This window comes from Chaetodon trifascialis, chromosome 3, assembly GCF_039877785.1.
Source record: "Chaetodon trifascialis isolate fChaTrf1 chromosome 3, fChaTrf1.hap1, whole genome shotgun sequence".
Taxonomy (NCBI): Eukaryota; Metazoa; Chordata; class Actinopteri; order Chaetodontiformes; family Chaetodontidae; genus Chaetodon; species Chaetodon trifascialis.
The window spans coordinates 26,988,845-27,010,673 of record NC_092058.1 but is presented as its reverse complement, the minus strand read 5'-3'; the positions used below and the strand labels follow the sequence as shown (position 1 = coordinate 27,010,673).

Sequence of the window (21,829 nt, the reverse complement as noted above, 5' to 3'; positions counted from 1 at the left end):
CAATTAACCCCCCAAAAGTTTGTTCTAAGGATTGTAGGTCATTTCACTCAGTAAGATACTGAAGAGGGAACAAAAACCTCTCTGATATAACGAGCTTGCTAACTATCTAACTGTCAGTTAACCAGTCAGTTGTTAGCTGAGTGACAATACGGTACCAGAATTCATTCAAAGGGTGTATTTGTCCCATGATTTCCCATCTAATACTGTATCTGTCTCAAACCAGACCTCTTCGGCAGAGGAGGGTAAATGAATGTGGAGAGTGCAGCTCCTCATAAGCTGGTCACCTCTTTTCTATACTCTCCGACTCTCCGCTCACTCAGAAGTCAGTCCTGTCAAGGCTGACCTATTGGTCAAAGGTGTGAAAATATGCATTGCGGTTCATCAAAGTGTAACTTGACACATAAAAGTTGCACAGATTTAAACCTGTGAATTAATTTTTCCATTTCAATTGTTGGTGTGACCAGGCCTTTGTAGTGCAAATGTGTCGGACTTGGACAATCAGAGCTTAAACTTGAGCTGCCCAATGCAAACAAAATATTGTCTTTTTGACCAGTGACCACATCCGCTGGAGCATTTCATCAGTTGTTGCTTCTGTAGGGTTGAGGAGGAGTGTGTTTGATTCAGCAAAAAGCCATATGCCAGTGGTCCAGTGACCCATGTCAGACCTGGTTAAACGAATATACACAACTTCCCTCATGTGAACTCATTTAGAATGGTGCCAGCTGATGGAAAAGATGTGGGGCGTGTTTAGACGGGCTTCATGGTTTTACACAGGTCAGTGGGCACAGTCATCAGAAAATATGACACACATTCAACTGTCTATCTACATAAGAGGCATACAGGACAGGCATGGAGATACACAACTGTGACTCATGCAGGGTGCTGAGTTCACACATGTACACACTCTAATTTGAACCCTCAGGCAAATGTTTTTTTTCTCTGTCCATTTGTTGAAATTGAATGAATGAATGAATGACTCTGAGAGCAGTGTTAAAAAAGAAGCTCGGGCACAGTGTCAGGGCAGACCATTAGTCCACTAACAGTGAGACCACAGCTTAAACTGTCCACTGTGTTTGTCCAGTGAAACCTTGCATGGCAGCTTCCTGTCCCTGACAGCCGAACGGACTGCCAACAAAAGTCTGACCAGTGGGTGTGCTAAAAAAAAGGGCCAACAACAGAGATGCAGAAAGTAACTAAATGAAGCAGAAAGAACGAAAGGCGATTTCCAGATGTGTGTGTGTGTGTGTGTGTGTGTGTGTGTGTGTGTGTGTGTGTGTGTGTGTGTATGTGTGTGTGTGGTGTTTCCAGATCCAACATTAAGGGGAAGATGAAAACAGAGGGAGGACAAACAATAATGTAGTCATTCTGAAATGGTTTCTTTATCTTCAGAGTACAGTATGTTGCTGATAAAGTGCCATCCATCCATCCATCCATTGTCTATACCCGCCTATCCCTTTCCGGGGTTGCGGGGGAGATGGAGCCTATCCCAGCTGTCAACGGGCGAGAGGCGGGGTACACCCTGAGCCGGCCGCCAGCCGATCGTAGGGCAACATATACAAACAGACAACTATTCACACTCACACCTAAGGACAAGGAGTCACCAATTAACCTAATGAGCATGTTTATTTTTTGGTCTGTGGGAGGAAGCCGGAGTACCCGGAGAGAACCCATGCATGCAGAGGAAGAACATGCAAACTTCACACAGAAAGGCCCTGCCCAACCTGGGGATCAAGCCAGCAACCTTCTTGCTGTGAGGCACACGCACTACCTGCTGCGCCACCGTGCAGCCCTGATAAAGCGCCATTAATAGTAATAACCTTTAGCAATGGATGTTGGTGATAAAAAGGAATTTCAACAACATTTACATTTCTTTGAAACAAATGTCTTGCACAACCTCCAGATATTATGACCCAGCATCACAGCAACACTAACTATAGACTTACAGTTTAAGTAAATCTAAATAAATATTGTGAAGCTATACTGTATCTACAAAGAGACACTGAGGAGGTGATGTATCCAAATGGTTACTGAAATATTCATACAAGAAAGAAAGAGGAGCTTCTGCAAAGTGAGAACACCAACAATGCTTCACACCGCATGAATGCAAAAACATGCTATGTGAGGGAATCATCCTCATTGTCTTGGCTTTGATGTGTGATTTTCCTCATTACATTTTTTTTTTTTTTTTTTCCATGAGAGAGCGTGAATTTGTATGAGTGTTTAGAGGAGAGAGAGAGACAGAGAAACACACATTTGTGTCATCTGTGCACGTGTGTGATGGGTCATATGCGCTAAAATTGACCTTGGGCCTGAGGTTACATTATTGTGTGCTCCAGTAGTTCATAAGGACTAAAAATATAGCTTTGCTTGTACAACTGCACACTCGCACACACACACACACACACACACACACACACACACACACACACACACACACACACACACACACACACACACACACACACACACACACACACACACACACACACACACACACACTTTCCCTAAAGGAGATGAATGGTGGTGACAGTGATGCCTTACAGAAACCAAAGTAGTAAGAGAGAATCTCTGTTACACAGCTGGTGTGTTGAGGCTGTAATGCAGCTAATCCAATTTTAGCTGCCATTATCCAGCCATGTTCCAACAACAATGCACACACATAATGGAGATAATAAGTCTTTGTACAGTAAAGTGTTTTCTGAAATCCATTGCAAAATTCAAACTTAAATTAACATTACTGGATTCATACGCCATTTTCACATTATGCCAATAGGTGTTAGGTGTTAAGCTAGAGGTTCCATCCAGCTGTTTGTGGTGTAACAGAAATAAAGTCCAGCAGCTGTTTGAGTAGCAAGGTACAAGGGTGAATTTGGGTTTGCCCTGGTTGTTATGACAAATCTGTGAAACAGGAACTACATAACCCCTTACCATTCTTGTGAAATGAGCCTAAAACGTCTATCCAAGGCAAACCCATTGTAAATTGAAAGCTGTTCTTGAAACATTTGGAGTATGTGCATGGTTTTGGTCTCTTTTGAAATGTAACACTCTGAAGTTTTATCCCCAGCAGTCAGAATCACTGTAAGTGTTGTTGGCATTGAGTAATGGTTTCACCACAGTGAAGTAGAAGGCTGTAATTTCTGCCTGAACATATTTTTTGCAAATATGAGACTGTAGATGACTATATATGGGCTTTATTAGTTGGGAAGCAGAGTGGAACCACAGCATTAGGCCTTACCCTCGTCCAAGTTCAATAAATCTGATAACAATTCTGCACAAAATAATATTTCAGATATGTTTTTCTCATGGTATGTCCAGGTGTTCTCCAAAAAGGCCATTTACTATATTTATCAAGATAAAAATCTATATTTAAACAATCTATACCTACAACATTACAATCTATACTTACAACATTTGTAATTTCTAGCCCTGTTTACTGTCCCCTGAATTCCTTGATTTGGCGGTAAATTACCTGCTGAAGCAGCATAATCCTCGTTTTTCTAATTTCATTGACTATGAAGTGCCAGTCATCTGCAAGACCAGCTGCAATTAGCTTGATCTTCACACAGAAGAAGAGAACAAGGCATTACCTTTCAATCACTTCTTTCAGTCAGTTTATGCTCGAGCCCAAGTCCCTCTAATGAATTAAGAAAGATCCACCAGACTCTAGCTTGACATCTTTTACATCTTACACAAAGTGTGTCGTCAGAAATGTGATGTCACATTCTCCTCTTCGTGCCCAGGCAGAAGCTGTAATAAAGATGACCTTTTGTTTCCTCTCATCCCGTCTTTTCTTGGAGTTGGGCATCACTAGACAACAATCACTGCCTTATTTGCTCAGTTATATGGCTATACATCACACTCTCTATTTCTCCGTCTGACATTTTTCTTCAATTTTATTCTGTCATTGTCCTTTGCTCCTAATCTAACTCACTTCTCGGAATTTTGCAGAGAAGAGTTTAAGAGAAGTGCTGATAATGAAGCTATCACTCACAGCAAAATTGACAACAGTGTGGACAGCAACAATAAATCCTTCTGTCTTTCTCTCTGTGTCAGTCTACACATCACCCCCTGCCCCCATGTGAACAGCAGGCTTACTGTGTCCAGTGGTTGTGACTGAATAACAACAGTGCTGGCAGATCAACATCCGACTGGCCTATTGTACCACAGGCCACCATGGTTTGTGCAACAGGCCACACATATCAGGGTGTTGTTTTGTTTGGAGATTTACAAGCATTCATTCATATATCTTACAAGAAATCGGCTCATGTACTTGATGCATAAGAATTAATTCTAATCATTCATCCATGCATCTGTTTCCTGCTACTTGGATGGTGGCAGCAGAGTGAGTGGACATTCAGACCAATAATTAAGACCAAACAACTCTACATTAAAACATGCTTCCAGGTTTGCTGCTTCAGGTACCGCTGAGATAATGAAAACCAGTCTGAGTAATCGATCTATGAGTTTAAATGGTTATTAGAGGCAAAACATTGCTTGGTTTCTAATATTATGATGAAGACTTTCACTGCTCTGGAAGCTGATGGCAGTTGCAATCATGTGATTGGCCAACACACTACGTTCCTGCAAAAGTTTACCCACTACATTGTCACTCCACTGTGCCAAAACAGTACCCTCACATAAACGACGGGGCTCTGTATTTATTTATTTATTTAACACAGTGTTGTTCCTATGTACTGAAATCCTTCGAGCATATGCTGATATTATGGGTCTGAGCTGGGGTTGCCTCCCAGTTGGATGTGCCTGGAATACCTTGGCAGGGTGGCATCCAGGAGACATCCTGGTCAGATGCCAAAACTAACTCAGCTGGCTTGCACTCTTTCTCAACTTGTGAGCTCCTCACCCTATTTCCAGGTATGACCTCAGCAACAAATTTTGGCCCTTTTTACTGGCAATCTCACTCTTTTCTCACATGACCCAGGTGAGCTTTGGAATAGAGACAAAATGAAAAATCAAGAGTTTTGCCTCCATGCTCAGCTCCCTGTTCACCATGACAGTCCATTATAGTGTCCACATGACTGCTGGCACACACTCCAGTCTGTCTGTTGATCTCAAGCTCCATCTTGGCATCAATCGTGAACAAGATTTTTGAACTCCTCCACTTGTAGCATTTACTTACTCCCAACACAAAGGCAGCTGCTGCTTCACACTCGGCTACAAACTGCTTCCATGTAAAGTGCATGGCACGATGAAGCCAACAGAACTGCAACATTTGCAGGTCACAATGGATTAACATGTTGTTAGTCTTGGCACATACATACATGCACTTATGTATTTCCTGCATCCAGACACACCCTTGTACAATACATCAACACAGTAAAAGTTTCATGTGACAGGTTGTGTGAGCACTTCCATGTTTGTTCTATATATGCATTTAAAAGCACAAACTGCTGAGCAGATTTGAGTGAACCTTCATGTTTTCTCAGCCTTAGCCTCAGGTTTTCTGGTGACATTTAAAGCACATGCATAGGTTAAAGCTCCAGGATGATGACTGTTCGATGAGCCTGTGGTTAACTCATTCTGGCAATGTCTCTTCTCTCTATAGGGTTTTTAACTCCGGAACACAACCTACTAAAACATGTGAATGCACACTGATTGTCGAGTTCAGAAGCAAGTCAGGATACAGGTGAGATGTCTTACATTGTGACAGGAGGCACGACTCAAATTGAAAATGTCACTGCTGATGACTTAGCCACCCCAGAAAGAACAAAAAACCCCCCTGCAAATTGTGGTTGAGAGAGGCAGAGAGAGGGACAATGTACACAGATGAAGGCAGGGAGAAGAAAAAGATAGAGAAAGAGAAGAGTCAGGAGATAAAAATGAAAAGAGTCAAAGGGATTTTTTTTTGGAAAAGATAGAAGCAACACAGACAGTTATCATCCTCAAACAGGCTCAGTCTAATGACCGTCTGTTGTGAGTAAAAGCATGAAATTACTCCAGCAAGGCTAAAGGGAGAACTGTAAAATTAGACTGGGGAACTTCTGCTGACTAGAAGGAGTATCAAGTTCAGCCAGAGCTTTCTGAACTCACAAAAACCTGAAAGTGTCACTGCTTAAGTCTTGTCACTTTGCCTTTTGTAAACACTGAATGCTTGAAGCATTTGTGGGCTTAGCCTCAGGCTTATTAGTCAAACCATGTGTGTACAGCGCTTGATGATATCACTCCCTGCTAACCTGCTCTCCTGATATTTATTGCATCAGCCACCTCAGTGCTTCAAGTGTATTAAGGGTGTGTATCTTTCCTCAGGCAATCTGTTACACATCTACTCACACAAACTTGGTATTTTCAATGATGCTACATATTCACATGAGCACAGTTCAAGGCCTCAGGTATTGCCTTTGACTGGTTGGAGTTTGGGCTTTGGATGCACTGTTTGCAGCTACCGTTAGCCTTATTTGCCTTGGATTGACAGTAGCAAGGTTTGTTGTTTGCAGACTGTCAGTGCAGTGCACATAGTGGAGCTGGGTCATTGTATCTAGCAAGCTGAAGAGTCATTTTTGACAAATTTCACACAAAATTTGTTTTGGATCTGTGGCTGTGTTGATGTTGACATATTGGTTAATCTTTACACCCATTAGGTGTTGCAAACACATAACAGTACACCCGGACAAGATTTACTACATGGCGCCTATCTCTGCATGACTGGTTCCTTTATGTTTGGTTATTTACATTAAATAACAAATATTCAGAATTACTTTTCAATTATTTGACCAAGCAGACAAAAGAAACTATCACCCAAGGCTTAGTACAGATAAAAATGACTGTGACTTTAATGTCAGAAACATGCATGAGTGTTTTAGACCTTTACATCAGTCAGATTTCTTTTACATCACATTATGAGTGTGTGATTATTCTGCTGTGTTGGTTGTTTGGACTGCTCCCTGGGGTTTTGGTTTATGGTCCGACTTCTGACAGGAGCAGCTCTATGACTCACAGCTTACCTCAGACCACTCACACATGATACATTATACATTTCCCAAGGTGGCTTCTGTCTGTGTCAGTGTGTGAGCCAAACTCTAATAAGCCATCACTGCTGCAGCACTAGAGCAGCAACTTGGGAAAAAGAGGCCTGCAATTATGTAAAGCACTTAAACACACCACTGAGCATGACAGTTACAAGTGAACACACTGGCTGCCATCCTGCCTAGAGAAGAAAATCCTGGACTTCAGGGTGCCCAACCAATCATCAAACAGCTTCTCTCCATGAGACAGTGCCTGTCACAACAATTGTCTTTCTCCAGTGTTCGTTGAAAACATAATTCTATATAAAGCATTGGCAGCCTCAGATAGGGTGGATAATTTTAAATGAGCTAGATAGCTTAGCTGTGAATGCACCGCCCGCCCACCTGTGAAGAGCTTTTGAAGCATACTGGGCGTGAGTGAGGAAAGCAAGCCCAGGTCCTTTAGATCTTTTTTTGGTAATTTAATGCAACCATGGCAGAAGCCATGGCACAGGATGGAAGATGTGGCTGCTCACGCACACAAGAACAGCATCAGACCATGTTTGTGTTCTGAAACTGAAACTTCAGTATGTCAAACAATATATTAAATATACCAATGGTGGTTCCTTATGGTGTTCTGAACACTGTGAAAGCTCGTAGATGGACCTTGATCATTTTGTTACACTTGCAGCAAAGAAGTATAGTGACATGCCAACAACGACAAGGAAGAAGAAGACTGTAAGCTTGTAAATGTGTATGCTAACAATGACTACAATTACATGCAGTCAAGTAACCCTTTCATAACCGGAATATCAGCAATAACCCGGTTGCGCAAGGCCATGTAAACACCAATAACCCTTTTGAAAAACTGGAATATGCTCATATTCCGGTTTTTAAAAACCCTAATATGACCCCTGGGTTACTCCTTTTCTGACCCGAATATTTGGTCATGTATACGCTTATCAGAATATCCCCATCGAACGGAACATTGATTTGTGTTCTGCACATGTTCTATTCGCAAGGAATCTTGGTCTTTTGAGTGCAGGTAGCATGGATATGGATGGCACAGCTCCGGCTCCATTTCCTATTTCTTCACGTTCTCGCCTTCCATTAATGAAGAAAGTGAGACAGAATAGTGTCGAGTACTGGTGGTGGGTCAGTACCAGCACCAAAGTGCAAATGAAGGCAACTGCTACTGGCCCCGGGCTGCTGTTGTTGTTGTTGTTTTTGGATACAGGAAGAAGAAGCTGAAATGATGCACATTGCGTCATGATGTTCTCCGTGCGTCGACACATTGTCTGTGCATCGCTGTTTTGATTAGGATATCCCAATTGATTACAATTACCATGTATACAGGAATAACCTTATTTGCTCAGGCATGTAAACAGGTTATTCCGAATGTTTCAGAAACCGGAATATTGACCATAACCCGAATACTGCCTGCATGTAAACATAGTCATTGTATCAATAAAGATCAGCATTGAAAATGTTTAGGAGTTGCATTCACACATTGAGTTTTGGTGATTAACACTGAATGTAAACTTTTTTTATTTAAACAAAAGTACTAACAGTCTGCAGTGCATTCTGTATGCCAGTGTGTTCTTCTGGGATAACACGTTCACTGGCAGCTGTAGTGATTACGACTATATCAGTGTGTACTGTACTTGCTATCGGTTTACTGTGGCTTTATTCCAGTTTATTCAACCGTGCACTGATCTATTGATAAGTACTGTCCAATGAAAATAGAGCAATAATGTGACGATAACCCTAGTGTGTATTTTTGCAAATAAGCAGTAGAGAGTGGAACAGGAACACACTGGGAACACAATGTTCCTTAACTGGCAATTTTGCATGTTGGCATTTCAAAATGGCAACAATAAGAAGAAAACTGTTTTACCTAGTTTTGTAACATTGGTAACCAGCAAATAGCACACACACATTTTCCCACACAGCCAGTCTATAGTTCATTTACACAAAAACACTTCAGTAGTTACTGAGCCAATGCACAGCATCTGAGAGTAGGTGATCTAGCTCCACCACTAGAATACAGCCATCGTAGTATAACTCCTTATGATGGGACCCGCCATGAGGACCAGTGGAGTCTCAGGGTATTAAGATGATATATTTATTTTCAGAAAAGATGCTTGCTCTCTGAGCCATTTAACCTTTCATCACAGTAGCCAGTGGGCTCAGTGTTGTGTGAAAGACAAACTGTCTTCCATTTGGTGTGTTTGATCAAATGTTTGCATGTGTTTGTTCATCTGTGAGTGCTGTTTAGTGCTAGTGCCAGGGCTATTGTTGAATATGGAAGGGTCTATCTTCACATTGTCATGGCTGAGTGGGCCTGGGGGCTGTGTGATGAATCAGAGACTCAATAATACACTGCTTATGTAAACATTGCTATTGTTGCTCAGCTGCAGCATGCTAAAGCAAACGATGGATAATATGGACCCCAAATTACAGAAAAAAACGAGCTAACTGTTCAAAAATACTCTGTTTAAGAAGCAACACAATTCTGTCTAATCTTCGCATTTTGCTTCAGCACTCATGCAATTTCTAATGATAACAATGGCATATTTACCAAAATTATTATTACTCTTGAAATGACTTCTTGTCTTTAGAGTATACCAAAAAAAAAATTGATCCTTATTCTTCAGTTTTGCCAGATGACAACTGTTGCTGGCAGATTTGTTCAGGTCTACTTAACTGGCCAACTAAATTCTGTGCGTTGATATTAAAAGCCTGCTGCTATCAAAACCCTGTGCACCGCTACCTGAGCTTGCTGATAGCCTGGCTCCAGCCAGTGTGTTGTTTTTACTAAGGAAAAAGATTTGAGCCAAGTGTGGGAAACACAATGCTACCTCAGGTAAAGAGTTTGACTCTTTTGGCTCTTTCCACTGTAATGAATATGTTCTTGAATGGGGATTTCTGATGTAATCTGTAGTCACACAAAATAATTGTTAGCTAATGATATGGTTCTCAGTGGCATTGGACATAACAGTAGGTTACAACTGTAGACGGTAAGCTAGTTAGCAAGACATGCTAATGTTAACCGCTTACGTCAGAGCAGATAAAACACACTATTTTTCTGTTCTTCAGACCTTTGCTGTAAAGTTTGGATATGGAAAGGCGAGAAACATGCTGCACAACCCTGTGACCGCATTCAGTTCTCAGCATCACTTCAATAAAGCCCCATGCACAGTTTCAGCATGCTGGAAAAGCTAAAGCTTGACAGACAAGCAATGTTTGATTACAGGTGCTAAGCCACAATTGGAGAATTGCTGGTTGGAAGAAGGGTTTATCAAATGGTCAATTCAAAATGAAACTTGCATGCTGCAACACGAAAAACAAAAATGCTATATATAATGAAGCATTTTATTTCCGTTAAAAAACCCTAAAACATATTTATAATAGCGACATAACACATTATTTCTCACTTCTTGGTGTGTTCAACATGCAGCACTTTCAACAGAAGTCTAACTTCTCACTAACATGTTAGACTTAGTTTCTTTTGTTAATAGCACTAAAACAATGCTGTAGTTACTGTGTGATTCAACAACACATGACAATGAAATGGAATAAGGAACCACTTTTGTGCATGCACACAGTGCGCGCGCGCGCACACACACACACACACACACACACACACACACACACACACACACACACACACACACACACACACACACACACACACACACACACACCAGACATCCAATTAGACTGGCAGGGATCTGTACTATGGGTAAACAGTGCTGTGTGTACAGTGGTTATGGATAGACTTGAGTAAATTTGAGTGGCCCTTCCTAGGTTACTACTGTTTCAGTGTCAGTTTACATGTGAGCACTAACGCATAAGGCTCATCAAAGAGGAGGGGGGTGGATGAGTGAGTGGGTTGGTGGCTGGTTACAGGGCTTTCAGGTGGCCTAAGATGTTCTTATTGCAGTGGTGAAGATAATACAGAAGCAACAGTTATAGACACTTAAAACTTATCTAATTAAGACCAAAAAGAGGCTACTGCAGCTTCATTTACTCTCATGCTGCATCACACTATTATTATATGTAAAAAGTGTCGAGTATGACCTCACTGTTGTGATTCCCATTAGGGACTATCAATATGGCCACCAGTTTTATATGGAACAATATGTGCTTTTTATCATTAATATGCAGACGTATAATACAATTCCTCAGTTTGATATTTTCTACTGTAATATAACCTTTGACAATCATTACATACTGTACAGAGCACCGTTTAAGTCCAACCTCAAGACAGACCTTCAGACCAAAAAGAGAGAAAAGTAACCACTAATGAGGCCAATTAGACCTCATTGGATTGCAGCCACGAGATATCCAGTGCGCTAATGAGGAATGCTGAGAAAAAATAATGAACACATATCATCCTCAAAGCACAAGTTCAGCCTCATATCATTAACATGTCCCAATGTCTCTGCTTCCCCTGACCCCTGACCTGTCTTAATGAAGAATGTGAGTGTTTGCGGCTGCAGCAGAGCTACTTACAGACGAGCATAGGTCATCCACACACACAGGAGAGACGGAGCAGGGGGAGCAGACTCCTGCCTCTCAGCTCAGGTTTCCCTCCCCTTTCCAGGTGTCTCTCACACACAGATAAATCCACAAGATGCAGGCAGCTGAATCACAGTGATGGACAGGACTCAGCAGGGAGACGTGGTAAATGGACCGACCTGTCCACGAGTATCCCTGACAGCTCACCCTTCCACTCTCCCTCCGTCCTCCACACAGAGCCCTGTGAGCTGCCTAATTGGCCAGATAAAAGGAAAGGCTAAATGAGAGACAGACATACAGTGGAGACAGCTCAAAGGAGGAGGAGGCTTCACAGAGGCTTTTATAATCATCCTGCAGCTCCTCCCCCACCAATGTCTGAATTTGACCCTCCCTCGTTGATATGGCAACAGCCAATCACAACTTGGCATAGCACAAGCCTCCTCCTCTCCTCTTCTCCCCCTCCTACAGCCAGCCTCCAGTGTTGAGAGGAGTGTCACACACTAGTGAAAGCAATGAAAGCATGTGTGCATATTTTTGTGGATATGGAAGAACCTATATAAAAGTATGTATTAGGGTGCGTGTATGCGTGTGTCCGTGTATGTGCGTGTGTGTATAACTCTGCACCCATGTACTGTGTACACATTGTGCATTTAAGCATGTGTGTCAGCATGTCAGTATTCATCTCTGTATGTTTGTATGTGTGTGTGTTTGTGTGTGTGTGTGTGTGTGTGTGTGTGTGTGTGTGTGTGTGTGTGTGTGTGTGTGTGTGTGCATGAATATGTGAAGCCTGTACACGTGTAACAAAGGCTGAATGAATGTACACATCTGTGTGTGTACTCATGTGTATGTGTGAAAGTGTGTATGCATATGTACTGTACTGAACTAGAGTATATATGAGTGTGTGTACGTTAGTGTTTCCTTTATTACCGGTAAAGCGTTTCTCCATCAGCTGTATGTTTAGAACTGACCAGTGCAGTGCCCATTCAAAACATGTCTGTTTAGATGGGGGATTTGGTGCAGCTTCTTCCAGGTTCCCTAAGACTTATCCAAACAACTTCCCACTTGTCGCTGTGCTTCCTTGAGTCCTGAATGTTTTCTGCCTGCAGTGGATGCAGCTCTACTGGTTCTTCCTAGATCCCGGATGTGACCACGCCTTTGCTGTTCAAGCCCAGAAACTATGGAACCTATTCAAGTCAGATCGGCTACATTATTAGCTTTATTTAAATCCCTTTCTAAAACTTTTCTAAAACTTTTGTTTATGAATATTTGCCATGTTACAATTTTAACACCCCATTCATTGTCTACAACTAAGCCCCAGATTTCACATATTTCTTAATTACTTACTTCTAGGGCTCCAGTCCCAAATGTTTTCTTAAAAGCCCTGAATCTTTAAGGTTGTTAAAATGACTAATACTTCAACTTTGTGTCATTGTCTCTCCTACTGGACCAGCAAATCAATGGAGCAAAAAACAAACAAACAAAAAAATAATAATTCTGTTACTGGGGAAATATTGCCATCTATAGGTTTACCATAACACTGTTACAGGGAGTTGTGTGAGCCATATTTCATTCTGTCATGTCACCTCAGTGAGTAAGCTTGCTAACTAGCTAGCTAAATAGTGAATGGACTATGGACATAAGCTAACAATAAATAAACAACAAACAATAAAGTTAGCTGCCATCTGCAGAGAGCGACTCAGCAGCACCAGCCAGTGAACAATACAAGGGTGAAAGAGAAAGTGAGGAAAAGAATGAAGGAGAGTTAAATAAATGAGATGTGAAAACTTGTGGAGGGAGCAGGTGAACATCAGTTAGAGATAAAACTGCTGAGAAGACAGGAGTGAAGAACAGAGGAGAGCAGAACAGAGGTGTCAGGAGCAGATGTGAGAGAACAAGATATGCACTTGATCTTTTATGCATCTTAAATTGTTAAGAGTGGAATTGAGAGAGTGACAGGAGTTCATAAGAGAAGAGGAGGAAAGGGGAACAGGGTGACCAGGAGTAGATCAAATAAAGTACCATCAGATAATGATATATGGTGATGGTGTTTATCCTACTATGCTATTCCCTGAAGAAATCTAATATAATTTGAGTTCTTGTTGGCCTAATATTCAGTTCAGAGTAAGACCACATTTTGCTGGCATTGATGGGGATCCTTAATTTGCAATTAGAGCAGCCCTGTTGATTCAAGCGTAGCACATTTTTCAGCTAAAGATTCATTCTGTGAGCTCTGCTCCAGCATGCAACAAAGTAGGTTTTCAAGATTGGTGATGTTGTTTACACCAAATTCCTACCTGTTATGTAACATCAAAACTGTAAGAGCAGACAATCTTTGCAAGGTGGCAGGAGTGAAAATTACCCATCCTCAACATTTACTCAACATACATATGGCAATTTGTGTGTGTGTTAGTGTGGCCACTTTGCTTTCTCAATTTCTTTAGCTGAACTCTTCAGTTCATTCATAGTTCAGAAGTTATACGTCTCCAATGGACTGTTTGACCTCTGATTTCTGTTAATTCATCATTTTTATATTTTTGACATTACAACGGATTCAATTCATTATTCTAAATGTATACATCTGATAAGCTTTGCTGATGGCTTATCAGAAAGCCAGAAACCCACAACACTTTAGTACCCTTGTTTAATGACTTTGTCATTACAGTCATAGTGACGGAGCATTTATTAACAGCATTATTAGTAATGACTCACCAGCAAGAGAGCAACCCTGACCCAACCCCGACGTACCCCAAACTGATCTATAAACCTGTGCAAATTCTTTTTTAACCTTTGAGAAAGTAATTAGTTAGATCTCAACAAACATTTTATAAAGGGTGTGTTATGAAGAAGTACCAAAAGTAGAAATAATACACAATACAAAAATAATTACATATTTGACCTAAATCACCATGGATACATATCTTTCCAGACTAGCCCGGTCCCGCAAAGACTAATTTTCATTTGTGATTGTGTCACAGGAATAGGTAGTACTGGACAATGATGTTTCTGTTATATACAGGAGAATTAATTATGTGCCTTACAGCTACCAGCTACTAACATGCCACAAATACTGAGTGATACAATACACTCAGAGAAGAAGTTCTCTTTTGATAACAACACATATAAAATACAACACAGCTTTTAGCACTGTCCATGCTAAATAAGCAATAAATGAAATTCAATTAAATTAACAAGTTTTACCACAAATAGGCCAGGGACATCAGAGAGAAAACATCAGATGAAATAAAACACCCATGTTCACGTTGCTCAAGTGTATCAAAAGAGATTTCAATGAACTAAAAGCTTGTCTAGTCTTAAGAGCTTCTGCAGTTTGTCTCATTTGTGTGGTGCATAGTATTTTAGAGCCAGTTTCCCATTCTCAGTATTGATATGGAATTGACATTGATCTTTAGGATCAATAGAACTAAGACCATTAAACACTTCAAGATTTGTCGAGCAAATGTGGTCTCTGATTGGAGCCAGAGGGAGAAGATCCATCATATATAACCTGCACATTCATATGGACAAACCCAAGCCCTGACTAACAAAGCTTTGCAAGCTGAAATCAACATTCTGAGTTTCCTCCAAATTCAACTCACAACCTTTGGAGCCATAAGTCAAGTTGCCAACTGTAGCAGAGTCAGGCCCAGGTTTTTCATATCCTGCTGCTGAACAGAGGTTTTTACCAGTGGTGGAGACTGAAAAGTCGACTAAGATGGCTAGTTTCAGTGGAGGCTGATCATGCTAGCTGGATCAACAGCATAGGTCGTACTAGGTGGATGAAGTGGTGCAGCCTCCTGGCCAGAGGGACCAAGGCCGGGTGGAGGGTGGAGATCAGTCTGAGCAGCAGGAGCTCAATTGCTGCCTTCCGCTGATGAAGTACACATGAGGGTGCTCCGTCGGCCTCAGGGGCCGTGTTTGGTTCTGGTTTGGCTGTGCTCCCTGGGAGCCTTAGTCTTGTTCCTCACAGTCTCATGTTGAAGAGGTGGTTCTGTCATATGTTCTGACCCCTAAACTCATCTGTTTTTCTGCAGAACAAATAATTAATAAGAGGCCATATTGACCAGTGCTAGTTCACAATTTTTAAATTCCCCTTGAATACGGCTGCACTGATTGAAACCAAATTTGACAGTATCAGAATGATTCACATGTGAACTCTTCCTCACCTCTCATACTGGACTCAGTGGGAATCAAACACTCAAACTCCGTCATTTTCAGCTCTCTTTTTCAGACCTCCCTTTCTATCACAAAGACACACAGAATCTATTTAATTCAGTTATCACAGTCCATTTACAGACATTTCAAATACATTGTATTATATAAAGAGGAGTTGTGGGAGGTCACTGAGTGTGTTTGGTGAAGTGATCATTGATGGCAGCAGTAACATGAGAGCATTACCCATTCTGCAGGAACAGTGATTCAGGCCCCTCTGTTGTTTATATAGTACACAAGCATTAATATGAAACTGTATGAGTTTATCTGGCCACAGATTATACATAAGGGATGTGAGTTGGTTCATAAGTTCTTTGCAGGTCACGTCACTGCAGATGGAGGGCCAGAAGTGACTTTCTGCATAGGAAGCATTATAACACACACTCAAAATGCTTATGTTTTGCGTCGTTTACGGTTGCTCAGATGGATCTAACCAAGAAACAAGGAGGAGGTTTAATTGAGCACCAAATGTTGTTGTTCATAAGGGTGAAAAATGCAAGAAATTGACAGAGAATGCAGGTTAAAAACTGCTTGTTAACAGCAGACAGTTCGCCTGCTTGTTACGGTTAGGAGGAGCCGAGTCGGCTAATCGTGGAAATGGTGTAACATGAGCTATTCTTTTAAATCTACGGAGATAGATTTAAATTAATAGCTACAAGCAACACAACTAACACTTGTTACATCAGCCCTAACAGTTTCACATAAGACAGCCGAATGTAAATAACATACCCTGTCTTGTTTAGTGATGATCCACGTCTTTAGGGGCGTTTCACCTTTGCAAGTAGTTGACCTTGCTACAACCATAATGTATAGGTCAACTTTTAGTAGATTTCATGTAAACTAGCCCAATGAGAACTTTTCTTCATCTCATTGATTGCAGTTTTTACTTCTGCCCTCCATCTGAATGTAAAGTCATATGACTGCAAACAAACTATTCATGCTTTCTGAGGCTATCCCTGCAATATGCATATTAACAAAGGACTGATCACTCGCTCAGCCATGCAATCAAAGCCTGAGCTGTGTATGAAGTATCTAAAGCTCTCACCTCAACCAACTACAACTGTAAAATGTTAATCAGGAATTTAACTAAAATAAATGAAAGTATAAATCAATAAGAATTGCATTAAAATTTGAAAGCTAAACTCAACATACATCAAAGGATTTCAGTAATTTTGGAGTGGTCTGTTTGTGTATATTTATGTATGTTTAGATAATTGAGTAAACATGTCTGATGAAGCGATTGCTCATGTTTGTTTTCCGAGCAAACATCTTTGTACAACAACCATGTCATCGTATTCCCAGATCTCAGCAACTAACTTGTTGGTGACTACACTATTATCGTTACCAAGAGGACTGATGGCCAAATGATGACTGATGACTTTAATCTTTAACTTTGTAGAGATTAAATGGAGGTCTGTCATAAGTATATATTCTCTGTAGTCAAACTTTATAGATTTGGCACTTTTTGCTTTGGCCCAAAAATGAATTTGCAGGCTAAGCAGAAGATCGGTCTTTCAGGACATTTATCTGTAGGATGGCAGATCGTTTTTGTGTTTCATTTCCTGAAAGATAATAAGGCCAGTTTGACCTCCAGTTTCTTCCAAACAGTAATTTGATCTTACAAGGATCCATCTGTAAACTGTTCTACATTAACCAACGTAACTGTATTGACTATAGAATCAAGTGTGTTTGAAAAGAACTGTGTGGCTCATGGTAGAAGATCCCAGAGGTGAAGGTTCAGATTTGTTTTCCTGAAAACAGGAATGAGGAAACAAAGAAACGCTGAACCCCCATGGAGTTCATTCCTGTGGACACGCTGTTCCTTCTCTCCTCTCTTCAGTTTTATCACCATGGAATTATGGTTATCCAGATTTCTTGTGGGTTTATGTCTATTTGCTGTAAATTGACGTCACTATCTTTGTCACACAACAACAAACAAGAAAACAAATCCATGAAAAAGAAGAATAAACAAAACATTCCAATCATGTCTCATTTGTCTCACGATTTCAGATTTCAAATTTGTTTGTCGGATCTATACATCTCTGTGTACTTTAAAAAAATACACGTTTATGTAAAAAAAAAAGACTTAATTTTATTTTAGATTGTGCTCACATGGTGCATATTTCTCAATAAAGTTGTTTAATGATATCGTCAGCAACTTACACACGGTTAACCTGGGCAGGGTAGTGCTCCAGCTAGTATTTGCACTGATAACTGAGTCTCTGTTTTCATTACATGTAAACGAATCAGGTGAAATAAAAAGGTTTATTTAGTCAAAAAGAAGGCAGAGGACAACAACATGCAGTAGAACAGGTGACCAAGACCAAACAGGCTTGAACAACAGGCAGTGAGCCAAAAACATAGCAGGCAGAATAACAGGACAGGAAGGCGAGGAGCTGATGAGGGAATAGTGACCAGGGGGGTGTTGAGAAGGGGGGATACCCTGAAGACCACTGTAGGACCTCCAGGGAAGTGCAGGTTCTGAACTGACAGGAGAGATAAGTGACAGGCAAACTGGCAACAGAGCTATCAAAGTAAAAAAAAGCTCTGTCACATGACTCAAACCGTTATTGAGTCGTAAACAAGAAGTCTCATGGACTGACATACAGTATACGTAAGCTGTTTATTGGACTGTGTTGGTGACCTGTCACCCTGCGTTATCTTACGCACACCCACAAGAGAAGACCAAAACCCAGTTCTTAATGTGATGACTATCACAGCACATATCACTTTTTCATCTCCTCTGGTGGTCACGATGATCTCACAAAACTCAAAGAAACAGCTCCAAACTGGCCCACTTGGTTTGCCTCTGTGGATCTTATCAGATGGTCTGAGTAGACTGGTATAACCACCTGGAAGTTTTGCATTGTGTGACTATGATACTGTATCATTAGAATGGAATATTTCACTGTCGAGAATATAGCAACAGCAAATATTGGAAATACAGTAAAGTTATGCACAGGAAAATGAGAACCCCCCCCCCCCCCCCCCCACACCCCCCCACCTCACACACACACACACACACACACACACACACACACACACACACACACACACACACACACACACACACACAAACACACACACCACTTAATACACGAGGATGTGCAGGGTACAGCCAGCAGCCTGGCACAGAACAGTCTTTGGCGTGATTAGATTGCCCTTGTCCTTCACTGCAGGACAAGTCTCTCTCTCTCTCTCTCTCTCTCTCTCTCTCTCTCTCTCTCTCTCTTTCTCTCTCTCTCTCTATCTCTCACACACGTGCACACACACACACACACACACACACACACACACACACACACACACACACACACACACACACACACACACACACATAGTGAGAGACATAGTGTACACAGTATTACAGAAAATTAAAATGTATCCTGGGGAGCTGCTGGCATTACAGAGGCTGTTTCTTATTCTCCTCTCTCTCTCTCTCTCTCTCTCTCTCTCTCTCTCTCTCTCTCTCTCTCTCTGTGTCTCTCTCTCTCTCTCTCTGTGTCTCTCTCTGGTTGAACCCTCACGGTTGTAGACATGGAGGTAATAAAGATCACATCATCTAAGCTGTTTTACCAAAGTTATCTGAAACCGAATCTTCGAAATGCAATGCTGTAATTGCACAGCTGATAACAACCAACCTTCAGTGTCACATGGAAACTGAACATTTTGGAAATTCTGTCTACAAAACACAGAAGCTGGAGTCCATAATTGTACACTGTTGAAAAATGTTGTTCTCGGATACAGATACAACTGTAATGAACATGTGGTCATTATTCTTTTTCGTCTGTATAATTTACAGCAAGATGAATAATCTGATAAAATCTTTGGGGCTACTTTATTTTGGCTACAATCAATATTTTTAAAATATCAGTGGATCACATGACTACTTTTATATGAAAGAGGTAACTAAAATCATTATCAGAATCATCATACTCAGCACTCCCCTATGCTATCGTGCTTATTGCATCACATCGTGGGCTCTATTTTCGATTCTGCCTCCGGCGCAGCGCAGGGTGCGCACCCCGCACAATGGTATGTTCATGCAGCGCAGGCAGGCGCACAGCGTACTTGGTATTTAAAGTATACTCCATCACAGAAATGGGTCTGTAAGCAGAATTCATCGTATTGGGTGTACCTCTGTGTTTCAGGGAGGAAGAAAAAAGAAGGAATAGAGATGAGAAATGATGGATCAGATGCTAACTCTTCCAAGAATAGTATTCAATAAATTGTGAAGTGACCCAGTCCAAAAGGATGAATTTAGCTGAACTCCTGAATGACCTTTGAACTCTGTGTGTGTATGTTTGAGAGAGAAAGAGAGAGAGAGATTTAATTATTGGTCAGTCTTCAAGATAAAAATAGCAGCTCAGAAACTGAAAACTTAAGAGGGATGATGACACATAAATGAGGGAGAGGGCTACATACACAATGTCTTAAAAATACTTGCGTATACAGGTATTACAAACTAACTAGAATACAAACTAACCTGGCCATAGAACATCAGCCAAAAATATGTTATTGACGTTTTATCATTGTCAGATTTACCAATGCCAGATGGTCAGTCCGTCCCTGGGTGGGACTTCGATGAGAAGGGGGAGGAGTTGCGCTGGCGGCGCAGTGCACGTAAATACCAAAGTCTGCGCTGCCACACCCCATCGGCGGACCTGACTTTGCGCTGCGCCTGCGCCGCGCTGGAATTGAAAATAGAGCCTCATATCCTTCAGCACATTGTTTTGGTTTTCTGGCTTGCAACTTTGCTGTTTTGGTTTCCATGAGATAACTCTGATAATTGCCTCTTCCTGCCAAGCACCAAACACAGGATGGACACAGCAACTAAGCTGGTGAACATAGTGCAGCAATTACAAGCTAAAGAGCCATCTATTTCCCTCAGGAGATGGTGAAGAACAAACCAGAGCTAAAAGAAGAGTGAGCACACTGCAGAGGAGTGCTAATGTTGTTCTATAACTGCTGGATGTCTACATAGGGGGCTATTTGCTAACAAACTTACCACATCAACTTAAAAAGTGTTGTTTTAGCATAATTTATTCTATTTTATTTTGTATGAGGAATTCTGAGATTCTTCTTCCTCTATCAGTTCAGGAAACTTGTAAGTCTGGTTTCCAATGGATTACTCTATACTTTAAATACTGTAGGTGAGAGTTCAAATTGTCTTACGGTATTTAGTCAGCACATAAAACATTCATGAACTGTGATATTCATGCCAAATATTTTATTGATTTATGTAAATTAAAAAAAAAACCAAAATATTCAGCCCACTGAAGGCCATACCCTGGCTGCCCCCATCTGATGTATTGACCACAGGTCTTGCCCCCGCCCTCTCGGACCACAGACCCTCGGTGCTCTGGCCTGCTCTGGTGTATTATTTACAGCAGCCCATTCTCTGATCTTCTGTGGTCCCAGAATTCTAGGCGTTGGAGGCCATGCTCTGGTGATTCTGCTCCTGGGACCTTGGGTTTTGTAATCTGTGTCCTGCGTTATAGACCATGTCCTGGTGCTCTCAAGTCATGGTTCTCAAGGTTCAGTAGTGCTCTCTGGCATAGGTATGGTTGATGCGGTAGGTTCAGCTGCTTTTGATCTCTGTGGCCCCATTGTTTTGTATTCTGAAGGCATGGTGCTGGTCCTATACCACTTCCTTTTTCACTGGTGAATCTCATTTGTGTTTAGGGAACACAGCCTTCTACTGGAGAATAGGTAGGAGTAAATGGGAAATGGACAGTATTTATATACTTTTGTAGTCTTAATGACCACTCAAGGTGCATTACTGTTGGCAGACTTGACATCCGGATCAGCTTATGTCACAAATATGTAGTTTAATTAACATAAATAAATGAAATGATTTCTTGTGTAATGAAATTATGTCACAGGCATTGTAGTTTTCAGGAAATGCCAATCAAACAGCAGGAAAAAGCACTGTAGATGTACTTTTTTTTAGTCAAAACTTAACCAATAACTCAATATTCCACATACAATACCATTCTGTAAGCACTTACATAAATATTCCACATCTTCAGACAAGCCTTGTCATGAGTCTGAGGACACAACAGTACATGTCTTTGATTCTTGGGTAACACAAGCACAGGCGTTGTTCAGCTGTAACTCCATCTTCTACACAACCG

General features: G+C 41.2%; 2 protein-coding genes across 2 annotated transcripts in view; one reads left to right on the top strand and one right to left on the bottom strand.

Moving 5' to 3' along the window:
- The window catches only part of cdk18 (cyclin dependent kinase 18), a 50,072-nt gene extending 38,277 nt beyond the window's left edge, over positions 1-11,795 (bottom strand). Inside the window, exon 1 of the mRNA XM_070959058.1 lies at positions 11,478-11,795. The gene's annotated coding sequence lies outside the window, so the exon portion shown is untranslated. The remainder of the gene's footprint in view (positions 1-11,477) is intronic.
- The window catches only part of elk4 (ETS transcription factor ELK4), a 201,337-nt gene that overhangs the window by 81,949 nt on the left and 97,559 nt on the right, over positions 1-21,829 (top strand). The gene's annotated exons all lie outside the window — the stretch shown is intronic.